At 37.4% G+C, this 23384-nt stretch overlaps 1 protein-coding gene across 1 annotated transcript in view; it reads left to right on the top strand.

The window, feature by feature from the left end:
* Nucleotides 1–19394: 19394 nt before the first annotated feature.
* Nucleotides 19395–23384, top strand: part of LOC126752717 (lachesin) — a 241696-nt gene continuing 237706 nt past the window's right edge. The window contains exon 1 of the mRNA XM_050463694.1: nt 19395–19658. The gene's annotated coding sequence lies outside the window, so the exon portion shown is untranslated. The remainder of the gene's footprint in view (nt 19659–23384) is intronic.

The following is a 23384-nucleotide window of genomic DNA, read 5'->3' as shown; positions in this document are numbered from 1 at the left end:
CAGCTTCTTGAAGAGAAAATGACTTTAGCTAAATAACGATATCTTAAAAACTAAGGGACTAGTTCGTATATATACAGACGTACATACAGACGGACGGACGGACGGAATCGACACAGCTCACCATACTGATCATTTATATATATACTTCAAAGGATCTCCGACGCTTCCTTCTGAGTGTCACAAACTTTGTGGCAATCTTAATATACCCTGTTCAGGGTATAAATAAAAACACGGTTTGTTCAATGAGCGGCTATGTTGACAGACATGAAAAGCCCGTAAAATTTCAGTAAAGTATATAAAGTAGTTGTCAAAGGAGGGACAATCAAAAATTATTGTTCTTCTATCTATTTCGAGTCATTCGACCTATCTTCATACGATTTTTTCAAGTACTCAAAGCATTAATATTTATATACCACCGTTGCGCCTTCAAACGGATGTTGTTTGGCTATACAGAGGATTCTTTATCTAAGACCAAAAGTCGTGAATGGAAGTGAAGCGAATAGCAATCAGAGAACTGTCCTCACTTCCGTGAACTTCTGCACATAGCTCCATCCTTTGAATTCTTTATGCAGTTCAACAAAGCCGAAGTCTACAACAAAACATTAAAAACGATTTTTTTAGTTTGAGAATTGCTTACTTTTCTTTCCACTAAAATCACAATAGCATTGCTATTAAAAATCGTTGTTTCTAAACTTCGACTTTAGAGCTTAAATCCTTTTCAGTTGCTCCTCCAACGACCTAATCTAAGAGCATAAGCTCTTATTTTAATGTTCGTAAGCTGTGCTATATGCAAATAACTTTACAATATGCAATTGTTAGCAATGAGTTCCTGTAATCATTTAGCTGTTAAATCTATAGCCTGAAGTTGCAACTCACGGTGGCACTATTTTCTCGCTCAGAAAAAAAAACAGTTTTTTCATGAGATCCCCCATAATTTTCAATACAGCATATCACTCATATCATAAAATCTATTCAATTGTACATTCACTTATCAATATCGATGTGCATTTACAATAAAATGAAGTCATAAAAAACAAAAAAAAATATTATTTTACACTGATATGGTGCCCACCCGGAAAACTCTAACAATGCGAGTTAATAACCGCAAAACAATCTTTCACCAAAACATAATTCAATTTATAAGCATATATGTGTGTATGCATGTGTCTCAAAGCTACAAATGTATGTATGTAGATATGTGAGTAGTCGAGGTCACAGCCAAGTCTACACGGACCATCAACACGCTAGTAATTCAGTTAGTGGCATTCAATACAAACACACCGAACTTACGGCACTAAAAATAACTTTGACTTAGCCCTGGCAGATAAAATACATAATATGTGTGTGTATGCATTAGGGTGGTCGTTATTTCACAATTTGTTTTTTTTTACGTCTCCTGAAGTTTAAATTTATGCTCCCGAAACCGTTATTCAACGTAAGCCACTTCTTTTTTATCGATGTCAACGGTGCCTAAATCATGTTTCTTTTGCTAGTTATATAACATGAGACTTTTTGATATTTTGCATTAAGAAATTAAACTAAACTAAACAATTTTGAAAATAAGACACATTTCTAATATAAAATTGAGCGCTCTACAGAAATGGTATGATTCATTTTCTCCATATAAACATTATTTTAAATGTTCTAAGCAGGTATACTTATAACTTACTTCAAATGTACTGAGCATTCATACAAGTCAATTATATAGTATGTTACATTATGTGTTGCTCATACGACACGGTGTACTATATTAATACTTGATGCATAGATTGAACTGCATATAACTTTTGAAGGGATGGTTTATTGCAAAAATCATTCAACCTTTATGTGACAATATTCTGCTTTCAAATTAGTAGAAATATTTGACATCGTCGAAAAAATTTTAATCCAAATATCAAAGAGCCCCATGTTAAATACATGGGAAAAGTGTAATGATATAGGCATGCTTTAAATTAAAAACAAAGAAAATGTTTAATAAGACCACACCGAAGGTATAATACTCTTCACATGCTCATTTTGTATAGCATGAAAGGGTCCCCATCTTGATTTTGATCGGTCAGTTTAATTGGCAGTTATATACTATGTCGGTCCGATCTGAAAAATATTTTCCGAAATTAAAGCAATGCTTTGAATAATAATATGTGCTAATTATTATCAAGACACCTCGACTAATGGAAAAGTGTCTCATACAAGCACATGATTACGATCGCTATATGCTATGGTATCCGATCTCCGGAATTTCTCCGAAAATTGTTGCGATTCTTTAAATATTCTGATGGTACCTAGTAAAACAAAAAAGTTTGCCGTAAAAGCATGTAATTTGGATTGGTTTGTATGACAGCTATATGCTATAGGCTTGAGATACCTACGTTTCCGATAAAGAGAAGCTTCTTGAGGAGAAAAAGGCATGTGCAAAATTTCAGTTCGATATCTCAAAAACGGAGGGACTAGTTTGCGTATAAACTGACAGACAGACATGACTAAGCCAACTGAGCTCGTCATGCTGGTCACTAACATATCATCACCCAGAATTCAATATAACGTAACATCACTTTTCATAAGTTTAAAGGCGAAGGAAAAACAATATCATAGAAACCACTCATAGGAACAAAATTTGAGTTTTGGTTATAAAATGGTTATATATTGGTTATATCTGACGGCGGAATCTGCAAATTGTATGCTACCTATACATATGTAATATGATATAGTGAACCAGAAGTAATAAAAAACTCAATTTCGATTTTTTTAATGATACGTTATTTTGTATTTCAGGTGACGATATACATATACTTTACAGGGTTTCTGGGTGTAACAAACATCTTCAGGGTATAACAAAGAGCGTTTTTACGCTAAATATTTTTTAGGATAAAAACTGAAACCTCGAGGGCACGTTTGCAAAAAACAAATCAAGTTTGGAAATAACGGACACCCTAACATGCACACTTATATAAATGTACATCAACCACACGCCTAATTTATTAGCCAGAGTAGAATTGCTTCTACTCCGGAAGTGAGTTACTTGAGAATATATATATAAATATATATATATTTATATATATACATATATATATAGTATAGTATATATATATATATGTATACATATATGTATGTTCATATGTGTTAATGTATGTATATATATTGAAGTATGTATGTGTGTAAAAATATGTTTGTATCTACTTATGCAATCACCGCTTGCCACTTTCGGCGCGTAGCGAAAGAATTGACTTCATTAGCTGCATATAAACTTAAAGTTACACTTTCTTATATAACAGTAACAGCACATACAACGTCTATTATATAACCGTTACCAAGCAGCACAGCGTTCCATTTAAACGAATTAAAAGTGTTGCCAAACAACAGTAAATTTTGTTACTTCATAAATAAATTCTGTTGAAATTTCAACACGCTGCACAATGACGCTCGCATACCAATATATGTGTATAAGGGTGTGTGCTTTCGGTATGTATGTGTGTGTCAGCCAAGGCCACAAAGCGGGAAATCATTCTACACTTAGAGGTTACGGGTCCCAAACACGTGCACACATGCAATCCCATGTGTATGAGTTCACCATAAAAGTCAATGTTTCCATATCTATGTGTATGTGTAAGTAAAGGTGGATATGTGTGCGTCTGTGCGCGGACGTACTGTAAAGGAATGCGTAATTGTAGCTCGGTAATGCGGGGTATTGTGAAATCAGGCGAAAAATAAATTCACACAATCATAATTTGCCAACAGTGGTAACAGCAACAGCAACAACAAAACATCACCAGTACAGCTGTTGGCGAGAAAATTGTCTTACACATTCACATGTATTCATGTACACATGAATGTCTGCTAGTAAATATGTTGCCCTATCTGGCTATTGGCTTACTTGTAATTCACAGCAACACATAACATCTAATTTAAACAGTTTATTTTATTTCCGCCGCAAACAATAACTCAACAACACATAAAAGTCACACACACACAGCCAAACTCATAAAAATGTGCAGTAAGTGTTCGCAAGATATTTTCCAAGTTCTTAAAGTGTATGAAACTCGCATAAAAATTACTACTTTATAAGTAGCCGAAGAGATTCCATGTAGACGAACCCAGTAATAGGGTGTTACAAGTTAGTAAAGAAGATATATCGAAAAAAGGGCAAATATATTTCCTACTATGGAAACACTTCTGTAGATAATATAGTACGAAAGTTTCTAGCGTAGATTCCGCAACATTAAACAGCTCCCAAAATCCACTAAGTGAGACCATCTCGCTTCAAGATACTTAGATACAACTTGGAAAAAAGTCGAAATTTATAACTAAGTCTTGAAAGTAGTCTAATATATTAATTTTATAATAATATATTAATAATATCACATTAATATTTTAATATTACAAAAGCCGATAGAAATGTAAAAATTAAGATAGTTGGAAACAGTGCGATGAGGAATAATTACAAGTATATATTTCGTATCATCTGAGCACATATATACATATATTTAAGAATTCAACTAATAATTCACTAGCATAAGTCCTCAGCTATTATACGTCCTGAACGACAGCTCCTGCTTGAAGACCAAAACGGATATACGACCACATTCATTGTAACATTTTAAGGGACATACCTGAAAAAAATCATTTCGTCTTTTAATAAAATGTTATTATGATCCTTTAAAAATATGTCGCAAAAATTTTGGAATTTCATTTCAGTATTTCATATATCGTAGCGCATTAGCCGTGACGCCTCTAATGTTTGCGTTTGAGTGCCTTTAAACGCGTTTTTCTCAAAACCATATCATTAGAATCTGCTGCTACGACAACTCAAAGAGTTATTGATCGATGTTCTGAACCAAAATAGTTTTTAAATTTTGCTTAAAAAATAATTTTTTCCAAAGAAAAAGCAGTCGAAAAACTCCATTAAAATTTCTGTTTTTTCGAGTGTTTTATTTTACGGAACAAACAATTTTCACTTTATTTGCTTCATCTAACTAAATATCGCATTATTGAATAAAAAACATTTAGTTTCAGGCCAATAGAACCGAAGTTACCATTGCAGCTGATTGAGACGTCTCATTGCGACCTTCCCGGTAGAAGTAAGTGCCATTTCTAACAATTGAATAAAAAAATGAAAATCAATTTATATTAATAAATCACATGCTTATTTTCAAAAATAAAAAATAACTTCTTCCTTAAAAGAATTGATGAAAGTCAAGCGAAATTTGATTATTTACAGGTATCTCCCCTATTATCGTGCTTTTCATGGCTCTTAATTTGGCAAACATCGAAGTTAATACAAAATATGTGCGGAAGCTTATGAAATTGAACAACAATAACTCGAAATAATTACAATGGACTTTTCTTGATAAATATTATTAAATCCTTGCCAAAAAAGATATCTGACAGTCTTATGGAAACGTGAAATTGAAAAATAACGGGATCATAATGAAAAAATCACAATCCGACATTAATTAAGTAATATTCTTGTATTATAGCCGAGTTGACAACGTGGCCAATGCGCTAAAGACCATAAACCTTCACCAGCTTTTGTCATCGTCCATGCGTCGGAACTAATGAGTGACTTAGAGAGTTTGATTTTGTTCGCCAAGAGAGGACTGTGATCAAATTGAAAGGTGAATTTTGTCCATTTCATCTTCTTCAAAGTAATCCTCTTCCGCTGCAATACACTTATGCCATCGAATTTTCCAGTCACCATAGCACTTGGAAAATCCTCCGTCGTGATGCCTATCGGAGCCTTCTTCGATTCAGCTTTTTATCCTCAATTGAGTCAAAACGGTGTCCTCGGAGTAGTCACGTGAGTTTGCTGAATAGCCAGAAGTTACACGAATGTAAATCAGGTGAATGTAATGGTTGCGGCACAATATTAGTTGAAAATGTGGCGTAATGATCACGAATAACCAATGCAGTATTGCATTGTCGCAATTCTTTATTCAATAAATTCAGACATAGGAAAAATCGAAGAATTCACTTTTAGAGCCTCACAAAACGACGCGTATCTTAAATACTAATGAATATTTTAACGTGAAATTTAGCATAAACGTCGCTAACAGTACTACCAACTTACAAAAAAAAATTACCGATTCGAAAAACACGCGAAGTATAAATTAAAAATTCACCTTTCAATTTGATCACAGTAGTATTTTTCAATTGCCTACTCAGTCCGAAGTAGGAACTGTTGTCAAGAATTATTCTGATACTGTTTCACAAGATAGATTGTCTCCGACTTCGAAGTTATGACTGCCAACAGTGACGTGAGAGCCTAGATGCGAGTGCGACGACTGTTTGTTTGATGACAGGAGATATTTCGTCCTTCCCTCGTTCACTACCAGACCCATTTGCCTCGCTTTCTTCTATTGGAGAAAGCAGAACTAACGGGATTGTTGAGACCAATGTTAGCGATATCAACGGCATACGCCAGCAATTGTACACTCTTTTAGAAGAGCAGATTAACGAAGTGAGGAAACAAGAGGAAAGTCTCATTGCCATTCACTTGGCGAATCTTTTATCTATGACTCAAGCAGCTGACGACTTCCGTTCTTAGAACATGTATCTTATGAGCATCCAAGGAAAATCCATTTAAATGCGAGCTAGAGTAAGAAGGCGAAACAACCCTCCGCAAGTTTGTGCGCTGGGTTTGGGAACCGCCACGTAAAAAACGCTCCCAATGAAAAATTACCAACAGCCTCGGATAATTAAGGATAAGTATATGGGAGTTTGGGGTAGTTTTCACTGAACTTTACCTATTTTTTTACAATACTGTATACAAATAATACATCACATACTAATAAAATGCTCCCAAGAAAGTACCAAAGTATCAAAGTACCTCATTACAATCACTAATCATATGGAGTAAAGCAACGATTTGTTCGATTTGTTATATGGGGGTAAGATCAATTTGTATCCCAATTATATTATATTATATTAATCTCATACATAAACTGATATTTTCAGGAAAAATTTAATTATTGGTACTGGAGTCCATATATCGGTATCTAGGGGCATGAACAATTTTGCTCCGATTAGGACAAATTTTGGCCTACACAGTTTTATCTCGTTATATTAATTGCTTGATTTGTATACTGGAAATTAAAAAAAAATCATATGTAATTTACAATTTCCGGTTTCGCCAATTTTTGTGCTGTAACATAGGAGGAGGACTCTCTTGTAGAACCCCCAAAGGTGATCTAGTGACCGATGCCCAGAGCATACTTAAATTATGGAGGGAACACTTCTCCAGTCTGCTGAATGGCAGTGAACGTACAACGCCAGGAGAAGGCGAACCCGATTACCCAATCGATGACGATGGAGCAGACGTTCCATTGCCCGACCGTGAAGAAGTTCGAATAGCAATCGCCCGCCTGAAGAACAACAAAGCGGCAGGGGCCGACGGATTGCCGGCCGAGCTATTCAAACACGGCGGCGAAGAACTGATAAGGAGCATGCATCAGCTTCTTTGTAAAATATGGTCGGACGAAAGCATGCCCAACGATTGGAATTTAAGTGTGCTATGCCCAATCCATAAAAAAGGAGACCCCACAATCTGCGCCAACTACCGTGGGACTAGCCTTCGTCGATTTCACAGCTGCTTTCGGCAGCGAAAAGGAGCTGCCTTTATGCCGCGATGTCTGAATTTGGTATCCCTGCAAAACTAATACGGCTGTGTAAACTGACGTTGAGTAACACGAAAAGCTCCGTCAGGATCGGGAAGGACCTCTCCGAGCCGTTCGATACCAAACGAGGTTTCAGACAAGGCGACTCCCTATCGTGCAACTTCTTCAACCTGCTTCTGGAGAAAATAGTTCGGGCTGCAGAACTAGCTGCTGGCGTATGCCGATGATATTTTTCGGCCTCAACACCCGGCCGTTAGTTAAAGCTGGACAAGGAAGTACAGAAAATGGGTCTGGGAGTCATCAAACAAACAGTTCGCACTCGTGACTTGGCACTCACGTCACTGTTGACAGTCATAACTTTGAAGTTGTAGATAATTTCGTCTATTTAGGAACCAGCATTAACACCACAAAAAAATGTCAGCCTGAAATCCAACGCAGGATTGCTCTTGCCAAAGGTGCTACTTCGGACTGAGTAGGCAATTGAAAAGTAAAGTCCTCTCTCGACGAACAAAAGCTAAACTCTTCCCGTCCTGCGATATGGTGCAGAGGCTTGGGCGATGACAGCAACCGATGAGTCGACATTACGAGTTTTCGAGAGAAAAATTTTGTGAAAGATTTATGGTCCTTTGCGCATTGGCCACGGCGAATATCGCATTCGATGGAACGATGAGCTGTACGAGATATACGACGACATTGACATAGTTCAGCGAATTAAAAAAATCATATAGGTCATGTTGTCCGGATGGATGAAAACAAGCTCTGAAAGTATTCGACGCAGTACCCGCCGGGGGAAGCAGAGGAAGAGGAAGACCTCCACCCGTTGGAAAGACCAAGTGGAGAAGGACCTGGCTTCGCTTGGAATATTTTGGCGCCACGTAGCGAAAAGAAGAAACGACTGGCGCGCTGTTGTTAACTCGGCTATAATCGCGTAAGCGGTTTCTACGCCAATTAAGAAGAAGAAGAAGAACAGAGGATGGTCACGTACCTAATTTAGTTGACCTCGGTCGGACAGGCTCTCATAAAGCCCACACCAACCATCTGGAGGGTAAAATTTAATGTCTGTGACGTATCTAGTTATTGATATATCGCGTTTTTGAGATAACAGCTTTCAACAGTGCCGTTGCCGTTATACGGGGAGTGAGCGGGATTATGATCCGATTTCGTTCATTTTCACACCGTTGATAGCATAGGATAGGATTTATCGTGAAAGAATTTGATGATTTTAGCCTGAATATTTTGGGAGATACGTACATTCAACCTATCAAGGGACAGGACCACACCCACTTTTTCAAGCTTTTTTACTTACAGGTACTCCTTGCTACTGCGATCTCCTGTACCTAATTATAGTTTTACATCTTATTTTAGTGCTTAGTTCCGGCACTTTATATGTTTTCGGTTATGGGCGTTTTGAAGGCGTGGCTGTGGTCCGAATATGCCCATCTACAAACTCGTCCCCCCGTTTTTGGCAAGGAACACTTGTACCGAGTTTCATTACCTTATCTGTTAAAGTTTTACTCAAGTTACTGCTTGCATATGTACAGTACGTATAGACGGGCATGCGGATTTCAACTTGTCTCGTCATGCTGATCATTTATAAATGTATACATAACACTCTATCTCGATTAGTTTTAGGTGATACAAGCAACCGTTCGGTGAACATAAGTATTTTCTCTCATAGCAACAGGTTGCAAGAGTATAATAAAATGTATTGTAGGGCCAAAGAAACTTGATTATTCTAAACATCTAACTCATACTTAAATTTTGACCAAAAAGAAAAGGTCATCCAGAAAACGGCAATCGTTCTGAATTACTGGGAAAGGTCTGTGAAACTATTGGCGCACATTTTACTATGATCATGCTGCCTTAGGGACTAAATATGACTAAAACAATATTTGGAGAATTTTAAATGAAATTTCGGTAAAAGAAAAGTTTGTGCGTGTTTTTTTTTATACATCATGAATTAAATGAGGACCAAAAACCAGCTCTGTATTGAAATTATCTGTCTGTGTAATTTTTTATTTACAAAACTAAAACCAAAAATCTTCCTTTATGGAACACGATTAAAGGAAGTCTTGGATCACATTTGAAACATTTGGCAATTTTAGAACTCAATGTTGGTACAAAAGAATGTACAAGGAGCAACTCAAATGTATAGTATAAGCTAAGTTTTGAACCGGAGTAAAAGGTATTTGGAAATACAAAATCGCAAACAAAGTGCAGTATTAAATGGTACGCTAGTCAAATTCTCAATTATTTTTTGAGATATAAAAATGTATCCTGAAATTGTAATTTAGAATAATCAAATGCCATCAATCATATTTTTCTTAAAGGCGATCCAAAAAACTTTCCTTCTTCAAACGGCTGCACTTTTCACTCTTAGATTACAAAGCAAAGTGCGATAACTGCCAACAAATCAATCACAAATTTTTATTTACGTTCTTAAAAGAAATAAAACCAACTAAAGTTATTACGAAATGGTTTAGTAACAACTTAATGTCTTAATACAAGGGTTGCTCGAATTCTCTCAACACCTTTCCAGCAGCACATAATCAACGCGTCAAAATGCCGAAGGCAAAGACAATGAGTGTCGGATGAGACGTGTTGCGAACATCACAAGTACGGCCAATCAAGGTAGTGAGTGATTCCTCTTCATCTGATGAATACTGATAACTATCATAATTTATGACAAGTTTAGCCAGCGGCGATAGCAGGACAACGTGAAGGTGGCTCATGAGCCGTTGTACGAGAGACTGACAGTGGCTGGGAAAAGTTTGCAAGGGCGTGCTTTCTAGCTGAAGTTTGTACGATTGTTTGATACTCTTGTATCTACAATGTTTATTTGATTTTATTGCAATTATAGTAGAATCCTATGAATTGTTTGTATTAATACATAGCGCCGGTGTCGGACAGCTGCATGTCGCTTTAAGCTCTCACAATGAAATTGACAAATAAATTGAATTTATTTTATAGCTCATAAAATTGTCATTGAAACTAATCATGATTTGGCTTTTCTGACACAATTGATACCGATGATCCTATCGATTTAATTTTTAGTTGATATTCTGGTAGGGGCATGAAAATACGAGAGGGCGATCCTTAAATTAAGATATAAAAATGCCTAGGACATCATTATATAGTATCGAGTGATTTTTTAAGAGCTTGATAACTTTTTTTAAAAAAACGCATAAAATTTGCAAAATCTCATCGGTTCTTTATTTGAAACGTTAGATTGGTTCATGACATTTACTTTTTGAAGATAATTTCATTTAAATGTTGACCGCGGCTGCGTCTTAGGTGGTCCATTCGGAAAGTCCAATTTTGGGCAACTTTTTCGAGCATTTCGGCCGGAATAGCCCGAATTTCTTCGGAAATGTTGTCTTCCAAAGCTGGAATAGTTGCTGGCTTATTTCTGTAGACTTTAGACTTGACGTAGCCCCACAAAAAATAGTCTAAAGGCGTTAAATCGCATGATCTTGGTGGCCAACTTACGGGTCCATTTCTTGAGATGAATTGTTCTCCGAAGTTTTCCCTCAAAATGGCCATAGAATCGCGAGCTGTGTGGCATGTAGCGCCATCTTGTTGAAACCACATGTCAACCAAGTTCAGTTCTTCCATTTTTGGCAACAAAAAGTTTGTTAGCATCGAACGATAGCGATCGCCATTCACCGTAACGTTGCGTCCAACAGCATCTTTGAAAAAATACGGTCCAATGATTCCACCAGCGTACAAACCACACCAAACAGTGCATTTTTCGGGGGCAGTTCTTGAACGGCTTCTGGTTGCTCTTCACCCCAAATGCGGCAATTTTGCTTATTTACGTAGCCATTCAACCAGAAATGAGCCTCATCGCTGAACAAAATTTGTCGATAAAAAAGCGGATTTTCTGCCAACTTTTCTAGGGCCCATTCACTGAAAATTCGACGTTGTGGCAGATCGTTCGGCTTCAGTTCTTGCACGAGCCAAGATCTTTGCGTAAAATCTTCCATGTGGTCGAATAACACAAACCCAATTGCTGCGAACGGCGACGAATCGACATTTCACGGTCTTCAGCCACACTCTCAGAAACAGACGCAATATTCTTTTCTGTACGCACTGTACGCATTCGTGTGGTTGGTTTAATGTCCAATAAAGTAAACTGAGTGCGAAACTTGGTCACAATCGCATTAATTGTTTGCTCACTTGGTCGATTATGTAGACCATAAATCGGACGTAAAGCGCGAAACACATTTCGAACCGAACACTGATTTTGGTAATAAAATTCAATGATTTGCAAGCGTTGCTCGTTAGTAAGTCTATTCATGATGAAATGTCAAAGCATACTGAGCATCTTTCTCTTTGACACCATGTCTGAAATCCCACGTGATCTGTCAAATACTAATGCATGAAAATCCTAACCTCAAAAAAATCACCCGATATAAATTTTAACGCAAATACTTATGCACATATTTTTGCTAAAGATACAGTTTTAATTTTTTAATAAAACTAAAGGGACATTATACTAAAATTATGAAGCATAGACCAAAGGACCAGATCAACGCTAAACTACAATAGAGTTAACAAACCATGTCCATTAAAAGACATTTTGACTAATTTAAATGATCTAAATTTAGCAGGCAAGCCAAAAATCACTACAAGGATCACAAGGAAGGGCTGATTGCATTATCTTTGATATTATTATAGTATGAGCGAGAACATGTTTAAACGTAACCTTTTTCAAAATAACTCAAAAACTGATGTATAAATGACGTGTTCCTCAAAAAGGCTGCTAGAATCATGTCATCCAATTGTTAAATATTTCGAGCGTATGTTTTAATTAACTATTACTTTTATCTAAATTGACAGCTTGGTGTGGTTTTTGGTCTGGTGGAATCATCGGTCCGTAATTCTTTCAAAATTAAACTGGTAACACCGTTACTGTTAATTGCCATCGGTATAGAACTATGGTAACCAACTTTTTATCGCCGCAATTGGAAAAGTTGATCTTGACAACATTTAGTTCCAACAAGACGGGACTTAGTACCACACAGCACTTTTTCAAGAAATTATGCCATTGTGATTAATCACCATTAGACTTCTTTAGTCTCATTGGTATTTAGCATTAAATCGCACTCTTCACGCTTTAGAAGTCAATATTAAACGTGCTATTCATGACATACGATTTGATTTATTGGAAAAAGTTTTCGAAAATTGGGTTCATCGAATTTGAAAAAAAAAAACAGTTTTTATTTCTTGAAAAATTAGTGTATTTTTTTTTTTAAGCAAATCATATCAGTTTTTTTGGAAACACCTGTACTTAATGTTATAAATGGTATAAGGTATAAGGTCAAAGGTAAGGAAAGGGCTACGGAAGGAATTTCCTTGCTTCTATTTTCCAATTTTTGCACAGCGGTACATGAATCCCTGGAAAATATGCTTTTGAATAATAATATATCAATAATATATCTCAAAGGTTGACCTACTATACTTGCTTTTTGTATAATTTATACATATATTTCACAATGAAGGAATCAGGTACAATATAAAATTTTGATATATGTGAAGCAGGCGTGCCTGAAATCTGCTTTCGGCGTTATAATTTCACAATATGAAAGAAGGATGTCTGGATAATGATAGTTACGAACCAAATTTAGTTAGAATTCATCTAGTAGTTCCTGAGGTATAGGATTTTATCTAAAAATGGGCGGTGCAATGCTCGTTATCCAACTTTTGCAATGATTACTATGAATCCCATAAGTATCATCTTTGCTGAGTAATTTATTGCTTGGACTTGTCTCGTCATCTCCCCTGATAGAAGATTCTTAAAATTATTAGCAGATTTGTAAAAGGGTTCTTCATCAATATATGGAGTCCAGCTATAGAAGGTTTCTGACATCACAAAGAATTTTGGCAGTTAAAGTGTGATTAGCACGTCGGTGAGTAGCTGTGGAATCCAAAATGGCCTAACCTGTGGAGACAATTTAACATTTACCAATTCTACCGCTTCTTTTTGGGTAAAAGTTCAAGGAACGAAGCGATTTTGCGTAGGAATGTTATAATTCAAGCAGTTCACTGATGATAAGTAGGTTTACCTAAGACAGTATTAATTATTCACGGGTATGGTTCCAGGTTTGTGCAGTGTCTAGAAAAAAGAGTTTGAGTGCACATTTATTTAGGAGTAAATTGTTTTTAGTGTAACTAAATTATGGAGGATGGAGTCATGTGTAGAAGTTCACGCAAGTGCGGAAAGTTCTCTGATCGCCATTCACTTGGGAGTGGCCAGAAACGATTCTTTTACACATGGCTCAGCACTCACTACTTCCGGTCTTTGACCAAGTATCCTCTGGGTAGCCTAAGAACATCCGTTCGAAGGCGAGCTAAAGTGAGAAGGCGAAACATTCCCTACAAGGGTTGTGCGCTGGGTTTGGGACCCGCCACGTAAAAAACACCCCCAGTGAAGCTACAACCAGCCTCGGATGAGAGACCCCCCTTTTGATGACGACCATGGCAAACGAAATAAGGACTACGAATTGAGGGCATGCACCTGGAATGTCCGGTCCCTTAATTGGGAAGGTGCCGCTGCCCAGCTGGTTGATGTCCTCGTAAAGACAAAGGCTGACATCACCGCCGTCCAAGAAATGCGATGGACGGGACAAGGACAGAGACGAGTAGGTCCTTGTGACATTTACTACAGTGGCCATATAAAGGAGCGCAAGTTTGGTGTAGGATTCGTGGTGGGAGAGAGACTCCGTCGCCGAGTACTATCATTCACTGCGGTGAATGAACGTCTAGCCACAATCCGCATCAAAGCGAGGTTCTTCAACATATCGCTGATTTGCGCCCACGCCCCGACGGAAGAGAAGGACGATTTGACCAAAGATGCCTTCTATGAGCGCTTGGAGCGCGCTTATGAAGCTGCCCCCGCCACGATGTCAAAATCGTGCTTGGCGACTTTAACGCCAGGGTGGGCAAAGAAGGTATATTTGGCACTACGGTCGGTAAATTCAGCCTCCACGACGAAACATCCCCAAATGGGTTGAGGCTGATTGACTTCGCCGGGGCCCGGAATATGGTTATCTGTAGTACTAGATTCCAACATAAGAAGATTCATCAAGCTACCTGGCTGTCTCCGGATCGAAAAACTACCAACCAGATCGATCATGTTGTGATAGACGGAAGACACGTCTCCAGTGTTTTAGATGTGCGTGCGCTCCGAGGTCCTAACATCGACTCGGACCACTATCTTGTTGCAGCTAAGATTCGCACCCGCCTCTGTGCAGCAAAAAACGCGCGCCACCAAACACAAGGAAGGTTCGACGTCGAGAAGCTGCAATCACAACAGACAGCCGAACGATTTTCTACTCGGCTCGCACTCCTGCTCTCTGAGAGCACTAGTCAACAACTCGGTATAAGGGAACTGTGGGACGGCATTTCAAACTCCTTACGTACAGCTGCAACCGAAACCATTGGTTTCGGAAAGTGCAAAAGAACAGCTGGTACGACGAGGAGTGCCGTGTCGCAGCGGAGAGAAAACAGGCTGCCTACCTCGCAACGTTACGATCGACCACTACACGTGCGGGATGGGATAGATACCGAGAGTTGAAGAGGGAAGCGAGACGCATCTGCAGACAGAAGAAGAAAGAGGCTGAAATGCGTGAGTACGAAGAGCTTGATAAGCTGGCCGACAGGGGTAATGCTCGAAAATTCTACGAAAAAATGCGGCGGCTTACGGAAGGTTTCAAGACCGGAGCGTATTCCTGTAGAACCCCCAAAGGTGATCTAGTCACTGATGCCCAGAGCATACTTAAATTATGGAGGGAACACTTCTCCAGCCTGCTGAATGGCAGTGAACGCACAACACCAGGAGAAGGAGAACCCGATTCCCCAATCGATGACGATGGAGCAGACGTTCCATTACCCGACCATGAAGAAGTTCGAATAGCAATTGCCCGCCTGAAGAACAACAAAGCGGCGGGGCCGACGGATTGCCGGCCGAGCTATTCAAACACGGCGGCGAAGAACTGATAAGGTGCATGCATCAGCTTCTTTGTAAAATATGGTCGGACGAAAGCATGCCCAACGATTGGAATTTAAGTGTGCTATGCCCAATCCATAAAAAAGGAGACCCCACAATCTGCGCCAACTACCGTGGGATTAGCCTCCTCAACATCGCATATAAGGTTCTATCGAGCGTATTGTGTGAAAGATTAAAGCCCACCGTCAACAAACTGATTGGACCTTATCAGTGTGGCTTCAGACCTGGCAAATCAACAACCGACCAGATATTCACCATGCGCCAAATCTTGGAAAAGACCCGTGAAAAGAGAATCGACACACACCACCTCTTCGTCGATTTCAAAGCTGCTTTCGACAGCACGAAAAGGAGCTGCCTTTATGCCGCGATGTCTGAATTTGGTATCCCCGCAAAACTAATACGGCTGTGTAAACTGACGTTGAGTAACACCAAAAGCTCCGTCAGGATCGGGAAGGACCTCTCCGAGCCGTTCGATACCAAACGAGGTTTCAGACAAGGCGATTCCCTATCGTGCGACTTTTTCAACCTGCTTTTGGAGAAAATAGTTCGAGCCGCAGAACTAAATAGAGAAGGTACCATCTTCTATAAGAGTGTACAGCTGTTGGCGTATGCCGATGATATTGATATCATCGGCCTCAACACCCGCGCCGTTAGTTCTGCTTTCTCCAGGCTGGACAAGGAAGCACAGAAAATGGGTCTGGTAGTGAACGAGGGCAAGACGAAGTATCTCCTGTCATCAAACAAACAGTCGTCGCATTCGCGACTTGGCACTCACGTCACTGTTGACAGTCATAACTTTGAAGTCGTAGATAATTTCGTCTATCTTGGAACCAGCGTAAACACCACCAACAATGTCAGCCTAGAAATCCAACGCAGGATAACTCTTGCCAACAGGTGCTACTTCGGACTGAGTAGGCAATTGAGAAGCAAAGTCCTCTCTCGACAAACAAAAACCAAACTCTATAAGTCACTCATAATTCCCGTCCTGCTGTATGGTGCAGAGTCTTGGACGATGTCAACAACGGATGAGTCGACGTTGCGAGTTTTCGAGAGAAAAGTTCTGCGAAAGATTTATGGTCCTTTGCGCGTTAGCCACGGCGAATACCGCATTCGATGGAACGATGAGCTGTACGAGATATACGACGACATCGACATAGTTCAGCGAATTAAAAGACAGCGGCTACGCTGGCTAGGTCATGTTGTCCGGATGGACGAAAACACTCCAGCTCTGAAAATATTCGACGCAGTACCCGCCGGGGGAAGCAGAGGAAGAGGAAGACCTCCACTCCGTTGGAAGGACCAAGTGGAGAAGGACCTGGCTTCGCTTGGAATATCCAATTGGCGCCACGTAGCGAGAAGAAGAAGCGACTGGCGCGCTGTTGTTGATGCTATAATCGCTTAAGCGGTTTCTACGCCAATTAAGAAGAAGTAACTAAATTAATTTAGTTTTTCTCTTTTAATAAACAAAGGCCTATACAGAGAAGACTAACAAGCTCAGCCACTTCAATACAATGATATTTCTCTCAAGAAATATTTTGTCGTTTGTGACTTTTGAACAAACGTTTTACTTATAGCCTGCGGTAAGCATATTGATATTTGGAAGCAAACAACTCCGAACGCTATTTACATCTCAACGATTTGATTGTTCTACTATGTGTGTTCGACCTTTGTAAAAGTAAAATATGAGCAAAGAAAATTACATACCAATTGATTCAAAACAATTGAAACAAAGTTATTTTCCAGCAAACATTCTGCAGTTGAAATGTGGAATATGAGCGTCAATACACGTTTGACAAAAATATTTATTAGGGTAGGGCAATATTTGTAAAACTGTTTGATTGATGCCTGTTTAAATTCATCCCAATTTGAATCAACCTCCTTATCAGAGTCGAGAAATTCGCCACAAAAGTACCTATGCTTTGACTAGGACTATTTTACTATGAATCGGGGTGGAATACATGAACCCAAGCTCTTAAATTGAGCAAATTTTTTCTTTTATGTCAAGACAATTAATGAAAATGTTTAACGAAGTAATCTCAAAACTAGATATCTCGTTGGCTTTGTAAGCCGGCATATTAAAATAGTTACAGAGATAAGGTCATAGTCATGACTGATCCTGAGTTTCTACTAAGTATAGCCTGTTAGGATACGAGCAACAGGGATTTAATGATCATGCGTTATATACTTGTACTTCTCAACTAATTTCAATGAACTTAATTCATTTTGTAAAATAAATCTAACCACTCTAATGTAGTTATGTCAAAGCAGCAAGGAATTTGGGACAATAAATCAAACATTATCAATTTCTCTCAGCCTCTGGTTTAGTTGGTGCTATGGCTTAGCTGTAAAAGTTTGATACCCAAGATAAATATGGTATCTGAAATTTAAATAATTTCTAACAAATTTATTAGTAAATATCGAATGGCTTGGAGTGAAATTGACATCATACAAAAACAATAGCAAATTTGGAACGTTTCTTTAATATCAGATTTGTTTCTCAAACTCTGACCATGTTTCAAAAAACTTGTGCGACATGGTATCATTATATTTGCGCTTGACACACCAAAAAGACCTCGAAAGATTACAACGAAGCTTGACTCCAACCCAAACCGAGTCTCACATGGATAAGTCTGTCGATATCCAACAATACAAACAACTTGTATTAATGACCTTAGTTCTCTTTCGGACAATACCCATTATGCTCAATATAACTGTTATCAAAAATTCAATTCAAATTTATTCAAAGACTTAAACATAGGAAGCAGATTTCCGACAGAAGATGGGGTCTGTAGCAGTATTAGCTAGGAAGACTACTTTACTAGTAGACACGTAAAAATGTTTGTGAAAGGGTGCCTAAATGATACGAAAATAGTTCGTTTGAAACCCATTGCCCAATAAAGAAAGTACAAAACTATATCTGGTTCCATCTAACAATTATATTCACTGTCTCCTTTGAAACAGTCGAGTCAGCTTAAAAGCTTTTACTAATTATTATATTAAGCATAGCAGCCCGCTAGTTGCCATTGTCGCTGTATATAGAGCTTCATATATTTTATTCTGTGTTTATGGTGTACCAGGCAGTAATGCGGCATCTCTGGCAGCAATTAGGCGCACTCTCAAATACAACCCTTTCCGCTGTAGCATTACAATATGACCACGTGGTGGAACGTAAGTTCATAAATTCGAAGATGCAAACGCGAGAACTGTTCCCACCACTCTCCATGCTCACTTATATTGCGTATTTCGTGCTCTGAGCGACGAAACCGCCTGCCAGCCGACTCATACTGCCCACCAATGGATGCATTCGTTAGCGACGACTAAAATGCCGAAGTGTAGTCAACATGCTCCGATAGGGAACGAACATAAACAAATAACGGTCATGCTATGAGAATCCCTTATCAGCCTTTCGAACTTCTTTGTAAGTATATACTACATATGTATGCGTATGTGTGTGACTTCTACGATTATTGACTAACGAACAGCGAAGCAGGACTTGCTGCAGATGGTGAGTGCGCTCGTGCCGCTGAGCAAAAATGGAAGCGACAATAAGTACGTTTGTTGCTTATAGTAACTGCCGCTGCAACTTTTACCGCTAGATGCTTTTCGCATTAGCCGAATTGTATTCAGTTACGAAAAGAGATTCATTCGTTCAGGTTGTGTCCGCGCGCCGTCTAACCTGACTACGGAAAAGTGGCAGTGGAAAACGCGCGTTAATTGTTTATAGATATTAAATAAAATTTTAAGAAAAAAAATTTGAAGTGAAAAGTTAAAAACAATAAAAATATTTTGAGAATAAAAATCACTTACTGTGTCCTCTTCATATTAAATAAATGTTCTGTGATAAGTGTTTCTTGTTCTTCGTGCGCTTTTATCAGAATTTGAAAGACGCTTACGCGCGTTGCACTTGATAATACTACCGAAAGCAGTCATTTAAGAAACGATAATTGAAAAAACAACAACAATAACATTCAATCAGCTCAAACGACACTCGACGAGACGTGAACGACAATAAGAAATCAACCAAAACATCACAAAAAGTATATACAAAGCATATTCGTATAAACAGCTGTTACATATTTACACATTTCTATATATATGTATTTAGTTAATATGTTCATGTATGTAAGACACATACATTTAATATGTGTACGAGAGCATCATTAAAGCGCAACTTAGCTTGTAAATGAGCGAAAAAGCTGTACGAAATCGAAAAACTGCTCAAGATGGCAACCTCCAAAATTGAGTTTCTTAATTATACTATAATTTAATTACTTTACTTTTATATACAATTTTTATACTTTTTACATTTTTGTTTAAAACTACATTTTTTTTTAATATATTGCTGAAGTAACTTACATTTCCGAAACATATACTAGAACATTGATACAAAAAAAAACCTTTCAAAACATTTATAAAAACTACGAGTGTATAAAGATTATTACAAACTGAAAATTTTCTGCGAAAAAATTTAAAATTATTTTATATTACAAATAAAATTTTTTGTAGATAAAAGACCTTTCCTGAAAAAACTCGTTTCAAAAATTCAACTTCAAATAAAATTAAAAACATAAACAGAAAGAAACATTAACTTCGAGTTCACCGAAGCTAGATCACACTTTACAAATAAAAAAGTTTTCATACAAAATTTGTTTTTCATCGGTGGCTTTCTATGGCAGCTATATGCTATAGTGATCTTACACGAACAATTTCTTCAAAGATCACACCATTGCTTTAGACAATAACACTTGCTAAATTTTGTAAAGATATCTCGTTAAATAAATCAACCAATGCAAAAACTTGATTTTGATCGTTCAGCTTGTAAGGCAGCTATATGCCGTAGTGCTTCATTCTTTGCGATTTGTTTGACTTGGACAATAATCCGTGCCAAAATTCGTGAAGGCGAAGGACATACACGCTGATCATTAATATTCGAGTACATACTTTATAGAATCTACGACGTTTTTTGGCAAACTTAATATGTATAACCTGCTCAGGACATAATAACAATAAATTTTTTGAGACCAATAAACATTTTTAAATAAAATATCAAAAACTAGAACTTTTTACGACATTATCACATTTTTTTTTTTGTCTTTCAAATAAGGTGCTAATGTATTGCAATTACAAATTAAAAACTTTATCATACATAGTTGAAGTTCTTGGTATAGGTTTAATAATTTATACTACTTTTTGTTAAAAATCGTCAACGTATTTTCAACAGTGTTTTTAAAGTATCTGACATCTCACTTTTTAATAAAGCTTTCTTATAGACCATACCTTGCCATCAAATTTTCGGATTTTATACAAATAATATTCCATTTAGAGTTGTTATTTAATTCAATGCAGGTGACAAATAGATTTCCAGTGAACTTATTGCTTAATATCTAAAATTTTTACATTACTGTCGACGTATTTGCACAAATGTATATTTAAATATATAATCTATTTCTATAAATATAGTATAAAATCCACCGGAATTACGTGGATCATCGTACTCAGTAAAAGGTTATTTTTCATTTGCGAAAAAATTTCCACAAAGCTCCCCTGTCAAACCAATTGTCTTAACAGATCTGTTTAAAATTTTTGGTCAATATTAACTACATACATAATTTAAATTCTAGAAGTTTCATGAGGCTTATCATACACATGAGGTCATCATTGACTTAACGGATCCTCAAATAAGAAAAATTATATGAAATAACCAAGTTTTACAAATGGCCATCTCGTGTATAAATCCGTTTTACAACTGTTGTTTAGAATAAGTCATCTACGACCAAATGTTTGGAAACTAGCATTCCGCGGATTTTTTTTTTTGAAATTTTATAGAGCAAGTAGCGAAAATTTTATCGACAATACGGTTGGGACAGTTCAAGATATTCCATAGACCTATTTTTCTTATTATTATACGAGAAGTGCTACTTATAACAACTTTAAAGGGAAGAAAATGAAATATTTAGTGTTGTTCATGATCGCTTCCGGATGTTGTTTGAAACAGTATTAATCATTATTTAATCTAGACTATTATTATTTCGTACAACATGCTTGAAATATGTAAAGCTGTGATATAACAACTTAAAAATTTTCATTTCTCCAATAAGCGTCATGTCAATAACTCGCTCACTAAGAGTTCAACACTTTCAAAATGTAGAGAAAGAGATGAGAAATTTAATTTGATCCCAAAAAAGAAATAACGATTACTTCGGCTGCACCGAAGCTATAGCACCATTCAGAGGAGCTTACCTTATAGCAACTACTACATATGTATAGCTGAATCTGAAACCGTCTTTTTCACAATATTTATTTTGATTTTGATCGATTAGTTTGTATGTCAGCAATATTTTATAGTGATCCGATATTAATATGATATAAAGAACCCCTCAACAAGCTATTGGGGAGAGAAGAAAATCAGCAAAATTTCAGATTGATATCTGAAAAAGTGCTGGCCTTTTTCGCGTAGATAAGCGGACAAGGTTAAATTGATACAGCTTGTTAGTCTGATCCGATGTTTTCTTCTCCGCGTTAAAAACTATACACGTTCGGAGGATAATGACATAAATGCGAAGTGTTGCTGAATAATATTTTTCATAAAATTCTGTGTGATACTCGATCAGATAATGGATCGTAAGTGAGAGTCTTCTTGACATTTTGCTGATTGTTTATTCAATGATTAATGAAGTCCCGTAAGAATTTTTGAGCCTTCGAAAGATCTGAAAAAAATTTTTTAGCCAACTTGGGAACACTGAAATTTCAATGACACAATTAATAACAGTTAGGAAGCTAGTTTAATTAGTCATCAATATTTATTTTGTCGCCTTCAAAGTAATCTCGACCAGATATAATACACTTATGCCAACGATTTTTCCTTCTCATGAGAATCTTTTAGGATGGCCTTCAACTAATTCAGCGCATTTGGTTTCAGTTTGGGGATCAAAAAAAAAATCACACGGACCCAAATCTGATGAATAAGGTGCTTGATTTATGGTATTAATTTCGTTTTTGACTTCAAATTCGGTCACAATCGTGGCTCGATACGATAATGAATTATCATCATGTAATATTCATGAACTGTTCTTCCACAATTCCGACCGTTTTCGACGGATGTTCTCACGCAAACGCCTCAGTCGAACTCCTTATTGACCGTCCCCTACTCTGGAACAAACTCATGATGCAGCCAACCACGAATATCGGAAAAATCAATGAGGATCGCGTTGATTTTTGAACGGCGTTGGCGCGGTCAAACTCATAAACATATGTCTCAATGGCAGTTATAATACTCTCCGTGAATGTGGGATCAGAACTCGCACGACCAAGCATGTTTAAAGATCATCCATCTCTATAACACTTGATTCATAATTTTCAAGCACCATATCTTTCACTGTTTTAATATTTTCATCAATTGAAAAAGTCTAAGGTCATCCAGAACGAAACATGTCTTCACCGATCTCTCAACCGTCTTTGAAGGCTTTGTACCACTCGCAGGCTTGTGTTGTTGATGAAACTGAACAACCGTAAGCTTTTTCCAATAATGGAAATTAAAGACAGTCCTACCTACTTAGAAATTTAATAACAGTTTTGCTTTTTTGTCACAATGTATACTTCCAGTATAACGTTTTTTGAAAACAACTTTTAAGAGATGTTATAAATAATATTCAAGACAGAGATTAGTGAATAAGGGCTTTGATCTCGTCTCCTGATCAACTGTGAGTAAGAAATTGCCATCAAGTCAAGATGATAGATAATATACTTACCCGTTTGTTGCTGGT

This window comes from Bactrocera neohumeralis, chromosome 3 (assembly GCF_024586455.1).
Source record: "Bactrocera neohumeralis isolate Rockhampton chromosome 3, APGP_CSIRO_Bneo_wtdbg2-racon-allhic-juicebox.fasta_v2, whole genome shotgun sequence".
NCBI lineage: Eukaryota > Metazoa > Arthropoda > Insecta > Diptera > Tephritidae > Bactrocera > Bactrocera neohumeralis.
The sequence above is the reverse complement of the archived record's forward strand: the minus strand, read 5'-3'. Positions and strand labels throughout refer to the sequence as shown.